A 23,206-nucleotide genomic window follows, 5' to 3' on the forward strand; every position below is an offset into this window, starting at 1 on the left:
TGTGAGGTCTTTTACTCTCTTGGAAATTAAATAAAAGAGAATTCCCCCTCAGAGTTAAAATACTAGGTAGTAAACCAGGGCAGAGATAAGCCAAGTCATGGGGAAGGTAAATTGTTCTCATGCAAACAGGGTTTAGTTGCAACTTGGTTGTCCATATAAATTTATTTAAATAAAGACTGTGACTATCAAAACAAGGATTGGCCAGCCATAGAAATATACAGAAAGAGGAGTTACATGAGAAAAATTTTGGAAATGCTAATGCAAAAATAGTCAAGAGAATGTATGCCCCAAAATACCTCTTCGAAACTTAAATGAGTCCTTTTTATGAAAGATATCCCTCTTATTAAGGAAGATGCTAGGAATTGTAGATAACAAACACAGAATCTTCTGCACCCATTCACACGAATATTTTTTTATAGTGAAGTGGTTGTGTTCTATGTTATCTTAGCCTAATGCTATTAAACAATTTATATATCAAATCATCCCTGTACTGATTCCATGCTTACCTAGTTATCATCCAATTATGATTTGATTTTCCATTTAGTTCTTTCTATGGGCAAACATTAATTGCTTATATAGATGGTAAATATCACTGGTGTCTATGGCAGTAATTTTTCAAGATGACTTAATAAAGTGGTCTTTGAATATTATTTAATTCCTCTTAAAGCCAGACTGCAGCTGAACACTTGCTGATATAAGTGGTCTGCTCAGCATGGCAGTTAGATTTCTTATTAAAATTTGCAAGGCAGAATTTGCATGTCTTTCTTGGTCTTGGGTGCATTTTGTTTAGGACCTTCAATTTTTCCTCACCTGTTTTCTGACCATCATCAAGAAGGGAAGCTTGAACATTTACTCCAAAGGGCAGATCCTCTGAACGGACTTACCTAATTGAGGAAGTTCCCAGGGCAGTCTTGCCTTCCCTTTAGGGTACTGTAACCAATTTTATCCTTCTGAATAGATTTTTACAGTGTCTGCTCTAAGATTGGACTGCATTTCTCTTTGCTCCCAACACTTTAGTCACTCTAGTTCCTCGGCTTATGACGTATCCAGTCTCATATGCTGCCATGAACTCTAGCCATTTGGATGGTATCCGCAAGCCTAGAAACAAAGCTTTGGCTTGACTGAATTGATGATAAACCTGCTGAGTGCCGGGCTCATGGACAGACAGTGCTATATCGCCTGTCTCTGTCCCCTTGCAATTCTGGCTGATGGCCTTTAATACAAAGAAAAAACTATAAATGATGCCTCCTGGCCATCTAGTGTGTGATGACAATCTAGATCTGCCCCTCTGGTGTTCAACAGTACTGGAAAGGTGAGCAGGCACTGATGCTGACCTGCTTTATGCCTGAGGTTTCTGTATCTTTTGAAAATTCTTCTTGGATTGTCTTCACCAAAGCCAGAACCTATGGTTAGATTTGTTTTCCCAACAATTTCTTCCGCTTGGTTTCAGTTTTTTCTTGCTTTTCTGATGGTCATATAATATAGGGTCTTAAATACTAGGCTGTGAAATAGGTATATGAGGTCAGACAATTAAGTTCGCTAACTTGTCCTAGGGCAAGTGCTACACACCTCATTGCTGAATATCACTATGGTCACCTTCGAAGTACTCCTCTTGGGAAGCTGTGCAGTAAGAGCAGAGCCTAGTCCACCCTTCAAAGCAATTTTGGAACTCTTTTTTCTGAAGTGGCCATCAGAACTGTCATTGATTTACCTTTGATGTCCTGAATGTCATCAAAATGTCTTCCTTTCAATATTTGCTTTATCTTTGGATAAAGAAAGAAGTCATTGGGGGCCAGATCAGGTGAGTAGGGAGGATGTTCCAATACAGGTATTTGTTTACTGGCTAAAAACTCCCTCACAGACAGTGCCATGTGAGCTGGTGCATTGTCGTGACGCAAGAGCCATGAATCATTGGCGAAAAGTTCAGGTCGTCTAACTTTTTCACGCAGCCTTTTCAGCACTTCCACATGGTAAATTTGGTTAACTGTTTGTCCAGTTGGTACAAATTCATAATGAACAATCCCTCTGATATCAAAAAAGATTAGCAACATCGTTGCAACAAGTTTGTGAACTTAATTATCAGACCTCGTATATGTACTTACTATAGCAGGGAAGGCTATGCCCTCCAAAGATTAATAGGCCAGAGAGTGCAGAATAAAGTGAAAAGGGAAGACAGTTTTAGATGGGAAGCAGATAGTCTAAAACAGAGTTTGACTCCTGCTTGTTTTTGTAAATAAAATTTGATTGGAACACAGCCATTCATTCATGTATTTTCTATGGCAATTTTTACTCTACCACAGAATTGAGTAGTTGTGTCAGAGAACACATAGTATGCAAAGCCTAAAGTATTTATCTGATTCTTTACAGAAAATGATTGCAGACCCCTGGTCTACATAATTACAGAGATAATTACAGAGACCTGGACTAACTAAGGGGTTAGCAATAAGAATAAAAAAAGTAGTTATAAGAGACATTGAAAAATGTTTATTGCAAGTTCCTGATAAATGTCAAAGAGGTTTTAATCTCCCAGTCTACCTTGGTATTAAATTTAACTTTTTGAGTAGTTTTGCCAGTGTGAGCTACAGGCACTCCTCCCCACTCCCTATCTGCCCCCACCCCCCAAAAAAAAGAAAAAGAAAAAAATGAACCTTATTCTGATTTTCTAATTTCTCAGAAAATAATAACTTATTACCTTTGAAACAATGCCCAGCTTTAATCTGAAACTCTGTGATTTAGGGAATAAACAAGGTATTCAATAAACTCAATGACAGGTAAAGTGGAATAATTCAAAATGGTGAAGACAAAAGACATGTTAATGTGTTAGTGAAGTACAGCTTGAAGCAAAATGAAAAATGTGTAGAATTCTGAGAAATAAGAGCAATGGACACATCTGACTTCTCAAGAGCAAAAGAAAAGGCTTTCTAGAATATAGATAAGTAGGCAGGTGGACAGATAGGTAGAATTCTGTTATGTTAACTGAAGTTCTTCTCTATGCAATACAATCTATTTCACTTTTTGCTGTGACCTTTCTCCCTATTTATTCATTAACATGCAATATCTCAAGGGAGAGATCACATTGAATACAGAGGACAAAATGTCAATACCTTGATTTCTGAGTTCCAAAATAGACTCTTGAGACTCATAGCAGAGACATATTCTTGAAAGCCAGAACATTTGACCTGTAAGAGTCAGAATATTTTAAAAGGCTAAGCCCAGAAGACATCTGGTGGTTTCCATAACTAAAAGTTTGGAAAAATAATAGGAACCTATCCCTGGACTTTAGGTAAAGGTTGTCCAAGTTAGAGGGGGTTGGAAAACTGGAGGGGATGTGACTTTATTTTAGAAACTGGTGTTGAGAAGATGTCATATGCTTAAGAGAACCTAGAACTGAGCTGCAAGTGGGTAGGGCTCTAGAACCTCCAAGTATGCTTAAGGCAGGGACGTGCAGGACACCGAAGATACCTGTGTCTTTTGTTACAGAGAGTGACTGGGGAGTTGGTAAGCCTTGTAGAGAAGCCCTGTGTTCTGCATGATCCGTAAGAGGTCGAGTAGCAATGGCCATAGATTCTACCTAGACGGGCTTCAGGAAACGCCACAGAGTTTTAGGAGAGTAGACAAATGTTTTCCATGTCCTTCAAATAAGCTGTGAATGTAGCTGAGAAAAGCTGGAGGATCAAAAGTCCTTGTTGGAGAAAGGAGGGAACAGAAGACATGGTCTCATGAAGGGAGACTAGATAGCATGTGGAATATCTCATTAAAGACCAACAAGAAAGAATAAATGCAAACAAATGTAGTATAAACAGATGGGAGAGCACCCATATCTACCCTCCCACCCAGTGTGATACTGCTTGAGCTGAAGGAAAACATGGATACCATTCTAGAGATAAAGGAGAGGGTAGGAAACCTAATTGACTGAAAAATTCTGATTTGTCTGAGAAAATATTGCATTGACTCTAAAAAGTCTGATTGGAATGAATTTATATTAAATAAGATAAAGCCCTTGCCAGTAAATAAAATGATTACCTTGACAGAAGAAATAATATTTTAGGACTATGTAGCAGAGATATTTTGTACTCTTAAATATTTGTACCCACCATGTATACATCAAGTGAATTTTCAAAAGAGGTCTGCCATTAGGTAGTAGGATTATGACCATTTTCTTTTTTATATATAGTTATACTTAGTAAATTTTTACAATGGATATGTAGTATTTTAATAAACATGAGCACTGATACATTCCAGAAGTATAAGGTTGTCTTGAAAGCCAAAACAAAACAAAACAAAAACAAAAACAAAAACTCATGCAGATTGCACACAAAGAATGTCGGTCATGTGTGTATGCACAGAACATGACTCGTTAGTGGCTGCATTCTGGAAAAGGAACAGTGCGGCTCATTCTTTGAGTGGACACACATAAAGGTATCTCTTTCATTCAAGCAGGATAATGGGGATATTCTGAGAGAGAGAGAGAGAGAGAGAGAGAGAGAGATAGAGAGAGAGAGAGAGAGAGAGGGAGAGAGAAAGGGCGTAGTATCATACATGACCCTCAACAGGTAAATTACACAAATCCTCCGCATCCCTGCCCAATCACCTCACTGCTTGTCAAAAGCAACTAGGAACAAAAGCAAAATCTTGTTTTAACATTTTACAGAGGACTCATTCCTTTGATATTCTCATTTAAAAATAAAAAGAGCCTTGAAACGGACCTAGAGTTCCTTTTTTTCTGGTTCAATGGGGAGCTGTTTTCCCAACAAGCATAAAATGTCTATCAATATTAAATTTCTAGGTTATTGATGGTGATGTGAAAAATTTGTTATAACAATGAGTAAAAATATTTTGAGGACATAAAGTTTTTTGACATAGGGGCTGAAGTGAAACTTTATATAGAACACTTGGCAGGACATTTAAAATGTTGTTTGCAAACATTTAATTTTACTATTTTTAAGTTAATTTAGTAATAGATTTATTAGAATAATTTTGTGAAAAATAATGACATGTAATATATATTTTATGATAATTTACTAAAAATCAAAATTACATGTGTGTAGGGAGATGGACTAAATAATGTATTGGCCTATATTTGCAAATATCATGGGTTGGTGGAGAGGTTTATTCCTGTTGAATAATAGGAGACTCAAGAAATATATAAATCAGTTATCATAAAACTAAATTAAAAGAACTGGAATTGAGATGTTTTTCTTCCTTTTACTCAGGTAGATATTTCAGGTATAATTATTACCCAAAGGAGCTACATTACATGGTTGATTTAGGTTAGCTAAGTAAAAAGAATTTTATACTTCAAAGTTCAACAGAAACAGGGAATGGCAATTTATGTCTTTACTGCCAAAGAAACAGGGAGCTTTAAGAAGAAGATTAAATGTAATGATAGTTTAAAACAATTCAGTATTACTAATAAAATTGTCAAAATTGAAAACTAAGACTGTATATAATGGAACTCACATAAACTTTAGAGATGAAATGCATGAAACAAGAGATGGTAATTTATTTCTACTTTAGCAAATTCATTGCTTCAATTATATTAATCCGATTCGGTTTGTGTTTTTTTTTCTTTTTCCCTATATTCCTAGACTTCCTATCTGATTGACCGAAGACCGAAGCTTACTGACATATATACTTGTATATATACACAAACACAAACACCAGTGACACCCATTAGATAAACTCTTAGGAAATGCAAGCCAAGCCTTTCATAGTGTTTATTGGACAGTTCTCAGGTATTCTTATCTCATCAAAATGGGGCATAAGTTGGGAAGCTTTGCTAGGTTAGCCTCTGAGAAGTTGAAGAATTCTAGACTTAAAGCTCACCATGAAACTTGTAGACAGAGCTCATTCCTGCTTAAAAATAATAATCTTTTCCTTGAAAAAAATAGTTTATAATATTTGAGTGTTTTCTTTTTAAGGAACAATTCAAGTACTATTTTAAAGGCATCGACCTCCTTATTCATCAAGTATTTATGAAGTGTCTGTAATACACCAGAAATTGTATTAGAATCTTGGGCTAGAATACAGCTCAATAGAAAATCAATCTATGCCTTCATAGTATAATACTTCAAAGTGGGAAGATCAATACTACAAAAACAAATTATCAAACTAATATATAATTGGAAAGTATAGCTTTAATTGAAGAAAAAATAAAGAGTCTGATGATTTAGGCAGTTGACTTAAGTTCAGGATCAGTAAAGTCTCCCTCAAGAAAGTAATCTTAAATTTAAAACCTGAAGGAAAATTAGGAATTAGGTGTCAAGTGGAGAAAAGAATTTCCAGACGGAGCGGGACGTGAGGCTGGAGATAGAGGCGGCACCAAGTTGCTAACAAATTTGATTCTTTACCCTTGGAAGAGTATTGAAAATTTTTCAATGAGCAGTTACAAAGTTAAATTAGCATTTTTAGTTTATTTAACTGCTGGGAGAAAAATGTGTTGTAGGAAAATAAAAGAAGATACAGGGAGTCTACATCAGAGATTATGGTGATTGGGACTAGAGCCATGGTGGGGAGGTAGAAATGTGAACCTGTTTATCTATCTCACCAAGAAATGAACACTGCATGAACAAATACTAAGTGTCATTATTTGCCTAAACTCATTATTTTTGTTAATATGTGGCAATATTTTAGAATAAAATCCATACTCTGAAATATTAGTGGAATACTATTTTTCCTATAACTTTGCATATCTGATACCACATCTGTGGAAAGCAGGTAAAAAGGAAATGCTGAAAGCATGTACTTTTGAAAAGTCTGGCACAGTGTTCACAAGATGTTATGTCCCAGACCTGCTCAGTTTTGAGGTCTACCAACAGTTAGTTCCTAAACAAATACAGCAGGGTAAGCCCAGTCCTGCCAGAATTCAGGAAGTCCAGTCTTTTACTAGTTTTATTCCCCAGGGCATTTCCAAGTATCTCTAGGGGAAGCTGACATTTTTCGCAAATCTGTTCTGGTGGCCATTTGGCACTTTAGCTAATCTAGGGTCTCTAAACCACAGCATGGCTTTTGTGCATGTCACCACTGTTGTATTGAGACTAGATTTTCTCAACAGGCTCTAGCTCCTTTCCCATCCCCCTTTCCCCAACCCCGCAGAGTCCATTTCCTGGCCTCAGACTCCCCATGGTAATAAGTGAGTAAAAAGATTTTTCCGAATGCTGGAGGATAACAGAAGAGATTTGCGATTCAGAGAGACCAAAGCTGGAAACTATAAATAGTCCTTCTCAGTCCACAATCCATGCTCCCACAATTTCTCCCCAGCCTGTGGTTTATAGTCTGGGTACCTGCAGGTACAGAAGTTTTCTTGCTTCCAAACTAATTCTCCTCCAATTACCACTCCTCCACCAAGAGTCTACTCCAAGCCATCAGAGAGAAGTGCACATTTCTCAGTGACAAATACCCGCAGGTATGCAACTCCACACCCTGTGAAGGCCATCTTACCATTGTTTTGCAGAGGGCTTTAGCCTCTTGATCTTGGGTCTCTCCATGGCAGGAGGGGATTTATGCTTTCCGTTTGCTATGGCAAAAAGATTACCCCCTGAACAAATCAATAATTATCTTCCAGCATGGTTTCAACCTTTAGAGAGACACCTGATCAAAGTCTCAAAAAAGGCTGGGGTCAGTATTGAATTCCTAGGGCTGCCATAACAAAGCACCTTAAACTGGGTGGCTTAAAAAACAGAAGTTTATGGTCTCACAATTCTGGGAACAGTAAATAAAATTCTAGAAGTCTGAGATCAAGATGGTGGCAGGGTTGGTTCCTACTGAGGGCTGTGAGGATGAATCTGATCCGTTTCTCTCCCCTAGCTTCTGGTGGTTTGCAGGCAATCTTTGTCTTTCCTTGGCTTGTAGAAGCATCACCCCATTTCTTCCTTCATCTTTACATGGCGTCCTTCCTGAATGCTTCACATCATCTTCCCTGATTTAGAGATTTAGAGGATGTAGAGGTATTCTGCAGTGTTTCTTCTAACTTTCCAGGCATGCTTGTTGGCCTACAGTCTCCTTCAAGTCATCCCAAACAAATCAATGTTTCTAGTATCCAGGTGGCATTCTTCCTTGTTTCTGGGGCTATTGTACTTTTCTACCACCCTCCTCTCAATTTTATGTTTTGAAAATTGGTCCCATGGCATTACCTTTCCAAAGTCTTGTCTGGAAGTCAAATACTGACCATGAACAACAGGAAAGAGGGGATGGGGGCCAGCCAGAGACGATTTCCAATGCAAAATGTGACCAGATGACTCACTGCACTTTTTTTTTTTTTTTGGCCAAAGTGGGTGGGCAAAGGGGGAGTGCCTTTCTGAGGGGTGAAAAGAAGGTAGCTCGTCCTCTGCAATGATGCTTAAGCCTCTTGTGTTATTTCTATCTCTGGTAATGAGATTTCTGGCTTTGAAATGAGTGGTTGGAATGCATTTTCTGTGATGAAATATGCACAGAATTTTAGACCTAGATTTTGTGGTGTAAGCCCTTCATTTGAAAGTTGAAAAAATTACGTCCTAGAGGAGCCAACCCACTTGAGTTAATTCTTCATCGTAGTTAGTGGCAGAATTGGAACCAGAGCTCAGGTCTACTGACTCCTGATTAAGCGTATTTTCTAATAGAGATATTGTTGCGCTTGCTGTTGGCATCACTCTTAACCTGCCTCAGTTCCTGCCTCGTAGCTGTTGTGAGGTTTATAAGTACAATAATATATATTTAAAATGTGGCTGAACATTAAAAACCCTAAACATACAAACAGAACAAACCCTGGCAGCCTGGTTATTCTAACAAATGCTCCAAATAATAGACTTTAAAAATGATGTAAATTGTGCCTTCTTGTTCAGTTCTGTATGGAATACAGCCTTTTCTCTTTTAGAATGATATTAACATGATTTTGTTCCGGTGAACTAACGTTCCTATCTTGAATTACTTCTTTGGCAGGAACAAAAATTAACATGTTAATGCAAAAAAAGACAAGAAAAAGCTCAACACTGGAAATGGCTTAAAAGTTATCAAGAGTCAAATGCCAGTGCCTCATTTTCATTTTAAAAGAAAACATTTAGCCTCTATTTAATAACCTTAAATATACAGACAATATTCATGATCATAACATCTCCCAGTCTTCCTTCTACTCATCCCTTTGAAGATTTCATAGACTTTTCACTCATTTCTGTTTTTCTTTTTTTATTCATTTCTTCCCTCAAGGAAATATTTATTGAAACACTATTATGTGCCTACTCTGTGGTTATAACAATGAACATGATATAGGCACAGTCTAGAGAGAAAAACAGACAATCATAGTAAATTATAAAAAGAATTGGATCAGCAGAACTTAGGGTACTAGAGAAGCTAGGAAAATAAGATTTAGTAACACTTGGTATTTTCAGATCTGCTGAAAAGTAGCAATTCTGTTACAAGTATATATTGGGGAATGTAAGTGAAACCAAAAGTTTAAAAATCATTTTTGAAGTCTAGCAACTCAGAGTTTTTAGTTTATCCTGATTGAGACCATTGGGAGATTTGAAATTTCTTCTGAGAGTAATTTTATGTGAATGTGATCCTGATCTGTTTTATTTGAGATGTAATGAATGAAGAGCTGAATTCTAAATGCGTTTGGTTTTGAGGGCTCATAAAACATTTTTCATTACTAAAATACTATCTACTGAAATTGAGAGTCTTGGGTTAGATATGATCGGTGGTCAATGGTGACACAATGAAGCAAAGGCTGTCAATAGGTGGGGATTTGGAACTAAGGAAACTATAAATGCACTGCAGATAGGAAGAGTAGATAAAGGTGGTAGAAGGCATTTTTATAAGGAATCATTTTATTAAAACATGACTTTGACTGATACACTAAAGTAGCTAACTGTTCCTAGAGGTAGTACATGAAATATTTTACCAGCTGGTTAAAGATAAGAAAAAGTAAATAATTACTGTTAGTATCTTCAATTGTAAGAATGAGAACCAGAGGGTAATACTCAATTAGGAACTAATAAAAAGGGCATGATTTCGTGATGAAGCGATCATTGCGTTCTGTGGGTGAGTTCTAGTAATCAATTCTGAGGACATACAACTTTAATATAGATGAATAAGAAATACCAAAAAGTAATCAAGAATAAAAATTAACAGAGAAGAATTAGAAATGCCACATCATAAATGCAGACGAGGAAGGGATGAGTAAAGCTAAGGAAAGGTAAATAAGAGTGCTCAAAAACTACCATATATGCCCATCGTGTGCAACATATATGAACAAAGTCAGGAATGAAGACAATATAAACAGTGAGAGGTACTGGAGAATCTTTTATTTCCTGTGGACGGGTAGTCATTCAAAAATGCAATAAATATGTTACTCTTTTTTTTATGGATTCAAGTGATATAACTACAAGCTTAGTGGAAATAGTAAGACTTTCCCTAAATGAAAATAAAAATTTTGAAGTAGATTGAGTAATATTAATATATATTTAAGGATTTTTGCTACAGATTTAATTCTTGAGTCTGTCATAAACAAAGCAATATAGCAGAAGGTAAGTGAGACTGAATTTACCATGAAACATAAAATACTATTAGTTTGAGGTCTGTAGGCAGACGTAACAAATAAACTTTATTTGCCTGTTAAGAAGTACTACTTCTTACATACCTGAACAACTTTGTCATTTATTTTGTGGCATCACTGGTGATAGATGGGTAAGAAGTTCAGAGAGAAAGTGAGAAGAAAGTTTCCCGTGCTTTTGACAGTCTGATTGTCTGATTTTCACCCTCCTCCTTTCAATACACATAAACACACACAAGTCCATATTCTTTGTTTTTCCCTTCCTGCAGAATTATAAAGCCCTATCGCTGTGCTAAATATAGAATCAAGATTATCACTCTAATAGATTTTACAAAAATATTTGAAAGTATAGAGGACATATTAAAATAAGAACTATAGGTGACAATATATTCCAGTCACTGTCTATGGCCTTGTATCTGTATTAAATCATGTAACTTCACAAGAATCTTGAAGAAGGTGCTATTTTCAGATGAAGAAAGGGAAACATAAAGACAGTGAGGAGCTAGATGCAAAGTAAGCCATCTGATTTCAAATCATGTCACTATAATGCCTCTCTATGTGGGTAAAAACTGAATGTAATATTTTCCCAGTTTTACTGAGTTATAATGGACATTTTGTGTTGCATTAGTCCAAGGTGTACAACATAATAATTTGAGACATGTATATTTTACAAAATGATTGCCACCAGTTTAGTTCACAATCCATCACCTCACATAGTTATAATTTTTTTTTCTTTTAAGAACTTCTGAGATCTACTTTCTTAGCAATTTTCAAACATACAGTACAGCATTGTTAACTATAGTCACCAAGTTGTGCATGACATCCCCAGAATTTATTCATCTTATAGCTGGAAGTTTGTACATTTTGACCAACTTCACCTATTTCTCCCATCCTCTATTCCCTCCCACCCTCCACCTCTGGCAACCACCAATCTGTTCTCTGTATCTGCTTTTTTAGATTCCACATATAAATGAGATCATACACTATTTGTCTTTCTCTGCCTGACTTATTTCACTTAGCATAATACCCTCGAGGTCCATCAATGTTGTTGCAAATGGCAGGACTTCTTTCTTTGTTATGGCTGAATAATACTGAATAAAATATTGAAAATATTTTTAGATCCGTTTATTAGTTTCAAAAATAGAACAATATAGAATCAATTTTGATTTTGTTATTTGAGAACAACTGAACCCTCTATGCCACTTCGGTGCCTAATTTTTTTCTCCTGTTTCTTACAACACTTTTTTAAAAATCTCTTTCAAAACCTGAATATTTCAAATTCATTTTAGAAATTCACCAAAGAGAGTTTGTTAAAAAAAAAAAAAATTGGTATCTGAGGGCATCTGATCTGTATCAGCTAGAATCGGGCTGCTTCAGTTAAAATTATTGAAGTAGCTTTACACACAGTTTGTTCTTTGGTGTATCAATGACAAAGTTGAAAAGAGATAGTCTGTACAAAGCACAAAATCATTAGAGACCCAGGATCCTTCTACCTTTCTGTTCTTCTTGACTTCAACCTGAAAAATAACTGCACTATGTAAGGTTGCTAGAGGAATTCCATCTGCGTCACTTGGGTAGGACAAAGGGGAGAGAGAGAGAAGGAGAAGAAGAAGAGGAGGAAGAGGAGGAGGAGGAGGAGGAGGAGGAGGAGGAGGAGGAGGAGGAGGAGGAAAAAGAAGGAGAAGAAAAAGGAGGGGGAGGAGAAGGGGAAGAAGGAAAAGGAGAAGGAGAAGAAGAAGAAGAAAGAGGGGGAGGAGAAGGGGTGGGGGATGGAAGAAGGAAGAAGGAGGAGGAAGAGAGGAAAGAGAATCATTATTTCCCATTTAAAGAAACTCCCTAGAAAATCCACAGGGCACTTCCTCTTCTCATTGACCAGAAATTAATTAGATGGCGACATCTTGCAAAAAACCTGGGTAATATGAAATCTTTTAACTAGAAACACTGCCACCATGAATAAAACTGGAGTTCTGTTACTAAGGTGGACTGCGTGAATGAATGTTGGTAGAAAGAACAAATAACCTCTGCCATTGCATCATAAAGATACTTGTGGGACTCCAGAGTGCCATGGGAAAGAGGACTGGGAATCAAAGCCCAGTTCAGAAACCACTTAAAACCTAAAAGAGTAAATGGGGGCAACTGTGTGCTAAGAAACTGAATTAGGTTTATTTGCACTCATTTATAATGGATAAACTTCTTTAATTATTGGGAGTCAACTTCTACCAAAGGCAGCTTCTTATAGGTTGGATTTACATACATAGCAATACTTACTTTAAAATTCTTTAAGGAACAAAAGAAATCCCAACTTAATTATTCTAAGTCTACATTCCCTGAAATCAATCAGCCATGATCTCAGCTCTTTTACTCCTCAGAACATAAAACAATGGCTTAAGAGGCAAGGGAGGAACCTCGCTTCCTTTCTTTTGATTTCTTTGTCTTATACTACCATCTATGAGTTCCAAGGTACAGTGAAGATACACGCCGAAGAAATCTTTAGATAATTACATTTCATTCTTTTCATCGCACTTCAAATTATAGACATGAAACTACCATCGGATAAGGACGTTTTCATAAAGACTTTACTTCTATGTTTTAATGGATGTTGATGAGAGAACATATGTATGCACAGCCATATTCGCAAACATTTGTAACCTCCAGCAACTATAAAGTCTCATCTGTTCTATAAAGAAAAGATCTGTTCCCAGTGCCATGTGCCAGTAGGTAGTGATCACTTGACAGCTACATTTAAAGGCAGCAGGCTCTTGATTCTGAATCCTATGCACTAAACACCTGTTCCCTGTCAGACATTGCAGCTGCCATTTTTCCAAGAGACCTAGTTATTTTGTTGGGACAGTTCCTTGTCCCCATTAGCCACATAAAAATAGTGGATTGCCTGAGATTTCAACAGGCTCTAAGCTGAGAGGAGAGCCCTGCAAGGCTCTTGACATGTGAAAAGAGTCACCAGAAGGTCCACACTTATCAACAGACAAGCATAGTTAACTGCCTCACCCCCAGACCTTCTGCCGTGGTAGACCAGCATCCTGGAATACTGTTGTTGGCATATGACAGTGACATTTCATCTGGCTCTCAGGTTCTTTTAAAAAACAACATTAACATCTGGTTATAAAAGTGACCCATATTTATTGTAGTAAGATAGAAATGTATTTAAAAATTATAAATAAAACCTATACATTATCAAGAACCACAAGCTGTAAAGTTAGCTTGCCATTGTGTTATAGATGCTGGTAGAAGACGTGAGACTCCTAGGTCAGAGACAAAGGACATTTTATTACAAGAGTAGAGGATCAGTATGTTTAGAACCAATTTCTGAGCCCTGTTTCCCACAGGGTGACACAAAGAGGGCCCGAAGATACCTGTGTATACAGTGGGTTATGTTACTGGCGTGGGGCTGCTGAGGTTAGGGACCCCCATGTCTTTTCTTATGGAGAGTAGCTTACCTGAACTTTGTCTTGGAGACAGACATTATCTTTATTGAACCAGTGTACTTTTTGCTGTAGAGGGAGACACTGTCTCTATTTCCTAAGACTGTTCATAATACCAACATTCTTAGAAAGACAGTCTGGAAGACGGAACAGTCAGTGCCTCTACTTGCAAAATAAGCAGAAATGTGAGAGACCCATGGAAAGCTCTCTCTTAACAAACATAAACCAACTTCTCAGAGAAAAACATTGGCACCTGTGTACAGACAGACATATATTTATTTTTAAAGGTTAAACCCTTCAGTAATACTGTGTTATAAACTTTACTTGAAAATAGTGTGCTTTTTGCTCTATAAACAGTGTTTCAAAAATACAGATTTACTATTTTAAAAATAGAGCTATTGTTGGGCTTTTAAAAAGGTTCTTAATTTTCACTATTATAAGCAATATCTACTTAAATTTTTTGTACAAACATTTTTGTGCATAGACATGATGATTTCCTTAAAATTAATTCTAAAAGTGGCGTTCTCAGTGAAAGTTAATGATTAGTTTTGTAGTCTGTAATAAATCTTGCTACATTGTTCTAAGGAAAGGTTATGTCAATTTATAGTTCTACCAACAATGTATAAAGGAATTTCTGTTTTAAGAAGACATTTTAATTTGAAAATAAAGCTAATATTAAAATATTAAAGTATTATTTGTGATTTTAGTCATCAAATAAATGATATAAGCTTATAAACAAATGCAACTAAGCACTAATTTATTTCCTTTCCTAACTGTCCTGTCAAGATTTCCTTTGAATCAGTATTTAGAGTTCAGAATAATCAACTTCCTGCATCCAGCAAGCACTCAATTAGAAGAGGGCTAGGGATGCCGCTCCAAATCCTCATTGTGTTTATATTTAGCAAATAAAAGTAAATGCTAAGCTAGATCGTAAGCACAAGAAAACCAAAGGAACAGGCTCCCTACTCTACAGGAGTTTGTAATCTAGGGTTTACTGTGTATAAAAGAAACTCCAAATAAACCTTGATGTACCATTACACATTGTCATCTGAAAATGTACTTTGTGTATGTAATTTACCCAGAATAAAAGACATTTACACACACATAAAATACAAAATGCACACACAGAGGAAACAATGCAGTAAATGTTGGATTGCTTTATTTAAATAAGCATCTTTATTTAAATAAGCATCTATATAAAATTGTTAATGGATAATAAGAGACATTCATTTATGTGTCCATCAGTTTATTTACCCATTCAACAAATATTTTTCAACTTTCTTTCCTTTTCTCTCCCTCCCTTCTTCCTTCCTACCTTCCTTCCTTCCTCCCTCCCTCCGTTCCTTCCTTCCTCAATTTTAGTTTTTCCCCATCAAGCCTTTGCTCCTCTGATTGAGATATTACAAGGAGTTTAATATATAATAGTTCCTTCCTACCCCCTCAAGTTTAAAACCAATGGAGAGATAACTATAGAAATCAGGCAAATGAGCATCAAGTTACCCACTGCATTACTTACAAAGATCTCTGCAAAATGTGGCTTGAGATAGTCTGACATCTTATTAATACCTCAAATTTTAATTTAGTCACCTAGTCATAGTCCAAGCTAGAAAACCATAGGCTTTGTCAGCAGAGATCTATCCTAGAAAACTTAAGGCATAGAGAAATGGAGGAAGTGTGCTTCCGGGGTCAATCTAATGCCAAAATGGGAATGAGCTTCTAAACTCATTAATCAGAAGAGATGGCAGGACAAGGCCTAGAATGATCCTTTTTAGAAGTTCTTCCACAAGGTTAGGTAGGAGGAGGGAGTTGACTTGATGCCCAGGAGATATGAAAGTAGGGAAGGATTTTAGAGATCTCTTGAACCAATTTTCTCATTTAATGCAATAGAAAAAGAGGGAGAATAAATTGCCCAAGAACTCACAATGAGGAAGAGGTAAAACCAGGATTAGTTGCCAATTTTCATAGGTGTCAGTACAATGATATTCTATGAAGTGTTTGGCAGTCTGGCAAAAATGAATCTGCATTTTGAAAAAATAATCAAGATTCATGCTTAGCAAAATTTTTGGTTTTTTTATTTAATACCACTCAGGTGAGTGTTTTTTTGTTATTATTATTAATGACTGTTTTTACACTTATGATTTACATTTAAAGCATGGATAATGTTTTCTTTTATCCTTACTCCATTTTTTTTTCAGAGAAGAAATTTATTTTACAAGGGACTTACATTTGTATTATTTCAGAATAACAATGATTTAGGGTTAATAGAGATGAATCTTGGCCTGAGAAGGGAGGAGACTAGAGGCTGAATCTCAAAGACTAAATTCTACAGCGATGACCATTTTGATGAACTGACTTATTATTGTTTCTAGTTTGGTGAAAGAAGCTTAGAATAGGGAGAAACATATAGGCAGCATTTTAGGATAACAGTTTTGAAGAATTCACAGCATAGCTGAGAAATTGGCTGAACCACCCTATAATTTTTATTTAATAAATTTGCTCTGCACTAGGAAGAGAAAGGCAGTTTCCTAAAAGTTCTTTGTTAGGAGAGGAGGAGGGTATGGTGCAATAAAAAAAGTATGACAGGGAATGCTTATTGTTTATGGTGGTTCGTTATTTCATAGGTTTCCTACACACACATACACACGTACGTGCAAAAAATGACAAAAGAAAGGGAAGAGCAAGCGATCATCTTGGGGTTATTCCATAAAACAGAAAGTGGATAAGAAAAGAAAATGACTGGCAATCAAACCCCTGAGTGACTCCACATTGCCTTTAATTTCCTTCTAATCAAAGGGCAGCACACGGTCGTGGGAGATGGCACATGCAGGGGGAGATTATACAGAGTGACTTCACTCTCAGAAATTTTGGCATGATTCCTAATCTCTTAAGCCTAGGGAGCATCTCTAAATTTTATATGTGTTCTTCACCTGAGAGAATTGATGCCTTCAAAAGAGCACAAGACAGAAGCTAAACAGACATGTAATAAAATTACCCTCCTGGAATGGGTCAGGAGCTGCCTGATAACTTAGTCTATGCTTACATCAATCCAGGAGCAGCAAGGGGCGTCTGCAGTGAAGGAGAACTGAAGGTGGCAGGGCTTACGGTGACAGAGCTCCTTAAATAAATATACAGACAGTAGACCCTCCAAGAAGAAGCCAGATATGGAACTATTAATAATGACCTCTGTTTGTCATTCTGTGGCGTTTGTAACTTTCACAACAAACATGTGTTTCCTTACGTAAAAGCAAATAATAAACTAATAAAGATATGGGATCAACTTTCACTGACAACCCTCAGAAGAAACCATGATATGCCTGCACTTTTGTAAAGATCACAAGTGGATTTTTTCTTTTTTTTTTTTAAAGAGTACATTCAAGTTGATCAGTGAGTTCATGCATCTGGGTAAATGGAAAATTTACCCAGGAAATATTAAATTTGGTGTCACCATTTTCATTATTGCTCATTTTAGAAATTCAGGTTTATAACATGTATTCTCGCAGAATTTTAAGGAAATCAGGCTATCTTGTGGTCATCAGAATTTATGGAACTCTATCCAATACCTTCTACTGGATTAGATTTTAGCTCTGCAAACAGTCTTATCTCTTAAGAGCTAGGACCTGAAATTAAATTATAAGTTGATACTATCAGTAGGAGAAATGTTATCTTGAGCCTGGAAGGCCAGAAGGCCGATTGAATCTCATTCATCACAGATGCACTTTGCTAGTGATGGCTGTGTTTGGATGTGAGGGTGTGTTTATGTGTTATGACCAGTGCGCTGGTTAGCTGAGCTGGTTAACGCAGTGCTATTGGAGGCCGCAGGAAAAGCTGTGGAGTTCCATAAGCCAGTTACCTCTGCTTTGTTTAGTGGTGATTGATGGTGACTCAGCTCCTATGTAGCAGTCTCATATCTAGCTGATGATCCCAATAATCGAACCCACTTTATGCATGGAAACTTAAAGCTATTTTTCTCTCTTTAGATTCAAAGAGGTTCAAAAAGTCGAATGGGTAAGCCATGCACTATGCTTGCAGGCCTTTTTGGAGAATCCACAGAGAATTTGCCATGCCCACTGTCTCCTGCTTAGGGATTTCTATACGTAGGCTATAGAGAAACTATGCCTTGTTCCATCTGACCCCGAAATACTGGCACTCTTGAAGTAGACCTGAAATGAATGTCAGTTAAAACCCAACCATTTTATAGACAAGGCCGTGGTCTTAATGAGGGGGCCTACAATAAGAGCTGGACCCCAAAATAAAATAACAGATCTGGTAAGATCCTCTCTTTTCGGGGGTTTCAAATATAAAATACACAGAGAGGGACACAAACACACGAGTTATGCCGAAGTAGAGCTTGATACAGAGAAAAAGTAGCAAGGGGAAGCGATAATCCAGTAGAAATTATGAGGTAGCAGATGCTGTGAACAAGCAAGAACTGTGTGGCAGATTGTAGAGCAGCAAATATTTCAGGAGGAGCAGCCAGAACACAGAAAGTAGTGACAGAGAGCGGAATAACCGTGCTGAGCAGTGCATAAGGGAAGTCTTTCTGCGGCGTGGCATAAAGTGAGAGCAAGGTCTTTACAGCCATGTTGTGTACTGAATGGCAATTCTTTTTGCCACAAGGCCTGACTTTGCTATTGTGGAAGGATTCTGAAAGTTATTTTAGTCTCTTGGAAGCCAGGTTATGCAGCTGCTTCTATTCTTGATTACTTGTGCATCTTTCATAATAAAACTCTATCACTTGAGGTAACCTGAGGGTGGCTTCGTACATGCTACCTGGAAGGTACTAACCTGAAACATTATTTGCATTATGAAGATGTTTTATTGCTTTGGGAATTACATCTCTGATTCTCATTAAATTTCTACCAGTCCACAAGTGTCATTAGCCTCTATCCCCATTTGGGGTGCTATTCAATAGTATTATATTCAATCGCTGCAAAAACAACAAACTCATCAAAGTCCTAAAAAAATTCAAAATATTATTGAAAAACGTTCCACTCAAATTAGTCATACATATTAAGTGAAAGCCTTTCATTGTATTCTTGGCCATTAAAAGAAGGCATCTTTTTTGGCTTTGAAATCTCATATAACCAATAATATTTTGACAACAGCTCTGAAGGTCATATTTTGGAAAGAATTTCATAAAGAAATATGGCACACATTCAAATTGTGCCAGGACAACCCATGTGTAGAAATGCTTGAGATACATATCGCTACCTAGTTTACTGATAATGACCCTGCATTTCTCCACTGGGAAGATATTGGAAACCAAAGCAAGTTATTGTGTCGATCCATGGTCATACTGTTTATTAAAACTTTCTCCAACTGTGCACGTCATTTGAAGGCTAAATTTTCTTCTATAAGGACAGATGTATATTATGTATAATGGAAATCAATTAAAGTAAATTTGGTTTCATATGCAGAAATCCACTTTGCATACCACGATTTCATGTACTTTGATCTGCATATGTAGAAAAATTAGAATTGGGCATTAATTCAGGAAATAAGAGTAGGGAAACATAAAAGAATAATGTGATTAAAAGCACTTATCACTCATAAGAATAAGATGAGAAAAAGTAACTTTCTAACTATAAAAAATTAAATGAGTTTCTTTTCATAGTATGAATAAAAAATAACAGAAAAATTAACAAAAAATTATGTGTTAATTTCAAAATAACATTTCTTTGGTTATCCGCTCTTTTTATTAAAACCCAAGCCACGGAATGAATGGTTGTTTGCCTTCACAGGTGTCCTAGTCTGTTTCGCTGTTATAACAGAAGTACCACAGACTGGGTGGCTTCAACAACAAACATTTTTTCCTCATAGTCCTGGAGGCTGGGAAGCCCAAGGTGATTGTAGATTTGTTGTCTGGTGAGAAGCTGCTTCTTTGTTCATAGATGGTCATCTTCTCATTGTGTGCTTCCATGGCAGAGCGCTGTGAGAGCTCTCTGGAGCCTCTTTTATCAGGGCACTAATCCCCTGTATGAGGGTTGCACCCTCATAACCTAGACATCTCGCAAAGATCCCACCTCCTAATACCATTACACTGGGCTTTAGGATTTCAACATATGAACTTTGGGGGAAATAAACATTCGGTTCATAATAGCCAGTTGAACTGTGCATGGAATTCTGCCAGTTCAGTTGGGGTATCTAGATGTGGAGAGCAACAGTGATGGCGATATCAGTGAGGGCAACAGCATTCTCTCCTCTCTCTTTTTCTTTCTTTCTGTTCTGAACATTTTTAACTTCGTATTTTGAAATAGTTTCGACTTGTAAAAAAGTTGTAAAAATAATACTTTCGTAGTTCTCGTATACCTCCCCCCTGAATGTCAACATATTATATAATTAGAGCACAGTTATCCAAACAAGTAGGTTGACATTGCTACAATACCCTTAACTAGTCTACATACTTCATTTAAATGTTTTCGATTGTCCCACAGGTATCGTTTTCATGTTTCAGGATCCAACCCAGGATCTCACACTGCATTTAGGTGGTATATCTCTTTACACTTCCATCTAGTGACTTCAATGACTATTTGTGTTTCATATACCTGACAATTTGAAGACCAGTGGCTAGTTATTTTTCAGAATTTAACTAGAATTGAAGTTATGCATTCTGGGCAAGAAAATCACAATAGTGATGCTGTGCCCTTCCCATCGCATCACACTGCCTGGTACATGATTTTGATGTGCTTATTACTGTTGATCTGTCAGTGTTCTCCACTGTAAAGTTACAACTTTCCCCTTGTAATTAATAAATGCACTGTGGGAAGATAATGTGAGACTCTACACATATTTTGTTCATCATCATGCTTTTGCATCAAAAATGATTCTTACCTGCAACAATAATTTGACAATAGTATTTGACAAATGGTGTGTTTTCTGTCCTTTTTGATTAATTAGAATACTACTGTAAGAAAGTGTTATGCTTTTCTTTTATTTATTTATTTATTTATATGGATTTCTTTTAATTCCAACTCAAACTCTCCCCCATCCCAATTATCACCTTTCTTACCCAATGTCACCTTTTCTTCACTGAGAGTGACAGAGTTGATCATGAACATGAAAGTGTGGTGGTCTTCTAAATGTTATTCCATTCTTCCACCTTATTTTATCTTAGGTTTCGTCTTCACTGATTTGACCTGATCATTATCTTGGGTTTCCAGGCTAATCAACTTAAATGACATTTAATTCTTATCTTTTATTACCTCTGTTGGTCCTGGTTTTCAGTACTACATTCTTATTTGTCCACTGCTTTTATTTAAGCTTGATTTTTACCAGGATATTCCTCCTACTATTAGAAAAGTCATTTTATTTAATTCAACAAACTGGAGAGTGTGTTGCTATTGCTCTTGATGGTATTTTGTCTGCTGGTTTCTATTCCTTCTTATTTTAGTAATGAATTCCATTAGGGGGTGACCTCTTCCTATTGTATGTGGAGGCTTGGTGGGATTATCTGAAAAAGTCACTGCCTTCCCCAGACAGGAAGGGGCATTACCATTCAACTGGAGCTGCCCACACTCTGTCTTCCAGGACTCCAAACTCTGAGTGAGGTGAGGCAAAGGCAGAGAAACTAAACAGAACAAAAGCAATTGGAGCACATTCATTGCCATGGTGGAGCCCTAAAGATACTCTTGCTTAATTCATGCTGACAAGACATCTGAGGCGCTGCTGGTTTCTGGTGTTTTCAGAACCTCATTCTCCACTCTCCCTTTGCATTTGTAAGTTTTCTAAAATTCTCTCAACAAAGACATTTTGTATACCTTAGCCAGGGCCATTTTCCATAGCTTGTGGGAAAGAAGCCCTCACTAATCTACTCTTATGAGTGAAGAACAGGAAATATTACTGTTTTTCTAAAGCTAAAGACTTCAAGATGGAAATGCTAGGGACTCTGCTGATGGGAAATAGATTAACAGCAAGGTAAGGAGGCTGACCTTTCCTCACAGCACAAGCTGATTGTCCCGGGCCATGGGACGTTTAATCATTATACTTGGCAGACGTGGAAAAATAACTAGTGAAGACTTAAATGCCTCAAAACTTTACCCAAAAACTTACACATCTCTCTCCTGCATCTGGTTTCCCTCATGCTGCTTCCAAGTCCCTTTGTGTGTTTGCTGAGCTTGGCTTGCCGTTGGCCCTTGTAGCCTTCTGCACTCGGCCTAGGTAAGTTTCAGCTGCTCTTCTCTTCCCGGTTCCTCACCTGGGAACTCCAAACCATTTTCAGGGTTTCCCTATTCCTCAGATTGTAACCCTAAGCTCTCTAAGTGAGAGTAGAGAATAAAGCCACTAGCTAGCTATTGTCTTCCATCTTCATTATATCTGGAAGAAAGAGAGGATATTCTTAACAAATTCTGTAGGGACAGGAGAAACTGTGATCATTTTACTAAAGTTGTCCTCATACCCCTGAAAAAGAGGCCCTATTCTGTAAACTGGGCCTCTGTCCTCCCTTTGTATTCTGTGCCCCTCGCTCTCAAGGCTAGGATGTACCTTACCTTTTAGGCAAATTTACAATCTCTTGTCACAGGGTATTCCTCTACAAGGGAGAGGTAGCATTACCAAGTGATAAAGATACAGTGGGTGAAATATTTTAATACCTTGAAATTATGGGGTTGAAGAATAAAAGGCAAACTTTATAAAGGCTTATGTGGTCGGAACTATGCAGATTCCTGCGTATACCTGGACTACAGTTCTCCGAACAAAGATATTAACATGAATAAAAAAATTTTGTGACTCAATATTGAAAAAACATGTTATGTTTACATTATTTTCAAAATATTTTCCAAAGGCCAAGGGAGCAAATCATGTCAGGATGGGAACAAAGTAAGGACATAATTACTGTAATATTCATGTTACCAAATGTCTTGATATTTCATATTGGAAAACTCTGAGAGCTGGCATAGAGGAAGGACATGCTGGGGGCAGGGGCAGGCATGCTCCTTTGTACATCTTCTTTCTGAAGTGAGATGCTTTCTCTCCCTCTCAAAAGAAAGTGTATGGCTAGTATCCCAACGTTTCTGGAGTGAACATGGTCAGGACTGTTCAGAAGTAGGGCAAATAAGGTGGGATATTGTATTAAATGGATATCTTACTTGGATTAGAACTCTTCTAAAGCAATTTCCTCCTTGAACAGGAAGTGCTGTAGGAACCCTGAGAGGCCTGTAGTGATACCCTTCTAACTTGACTGAAATCCTGCCCTGTGTGCCAAGAGCAGATCCACATGGAAAAACTGCCCTCCAAACAGAAATAG

The sequence above is a fragment of the Rhinolophus ferrumequinum genome, chromosome 4, assembly GCF_004115265.2.
Source record: "Rhinolophus ferrumequinum isolate MPI-CBG mRhiFer1 chromosome 4, mRhiFer1_v1.p, whole genome shotgun sequence".
Taxonomy (NCBI): Eukaryota; Metazoa; Chordata; class Mammalia; order Chiroptera; family Rhinolophidae; genus Rhinolophus; species Rhinolophus ferrumequinum.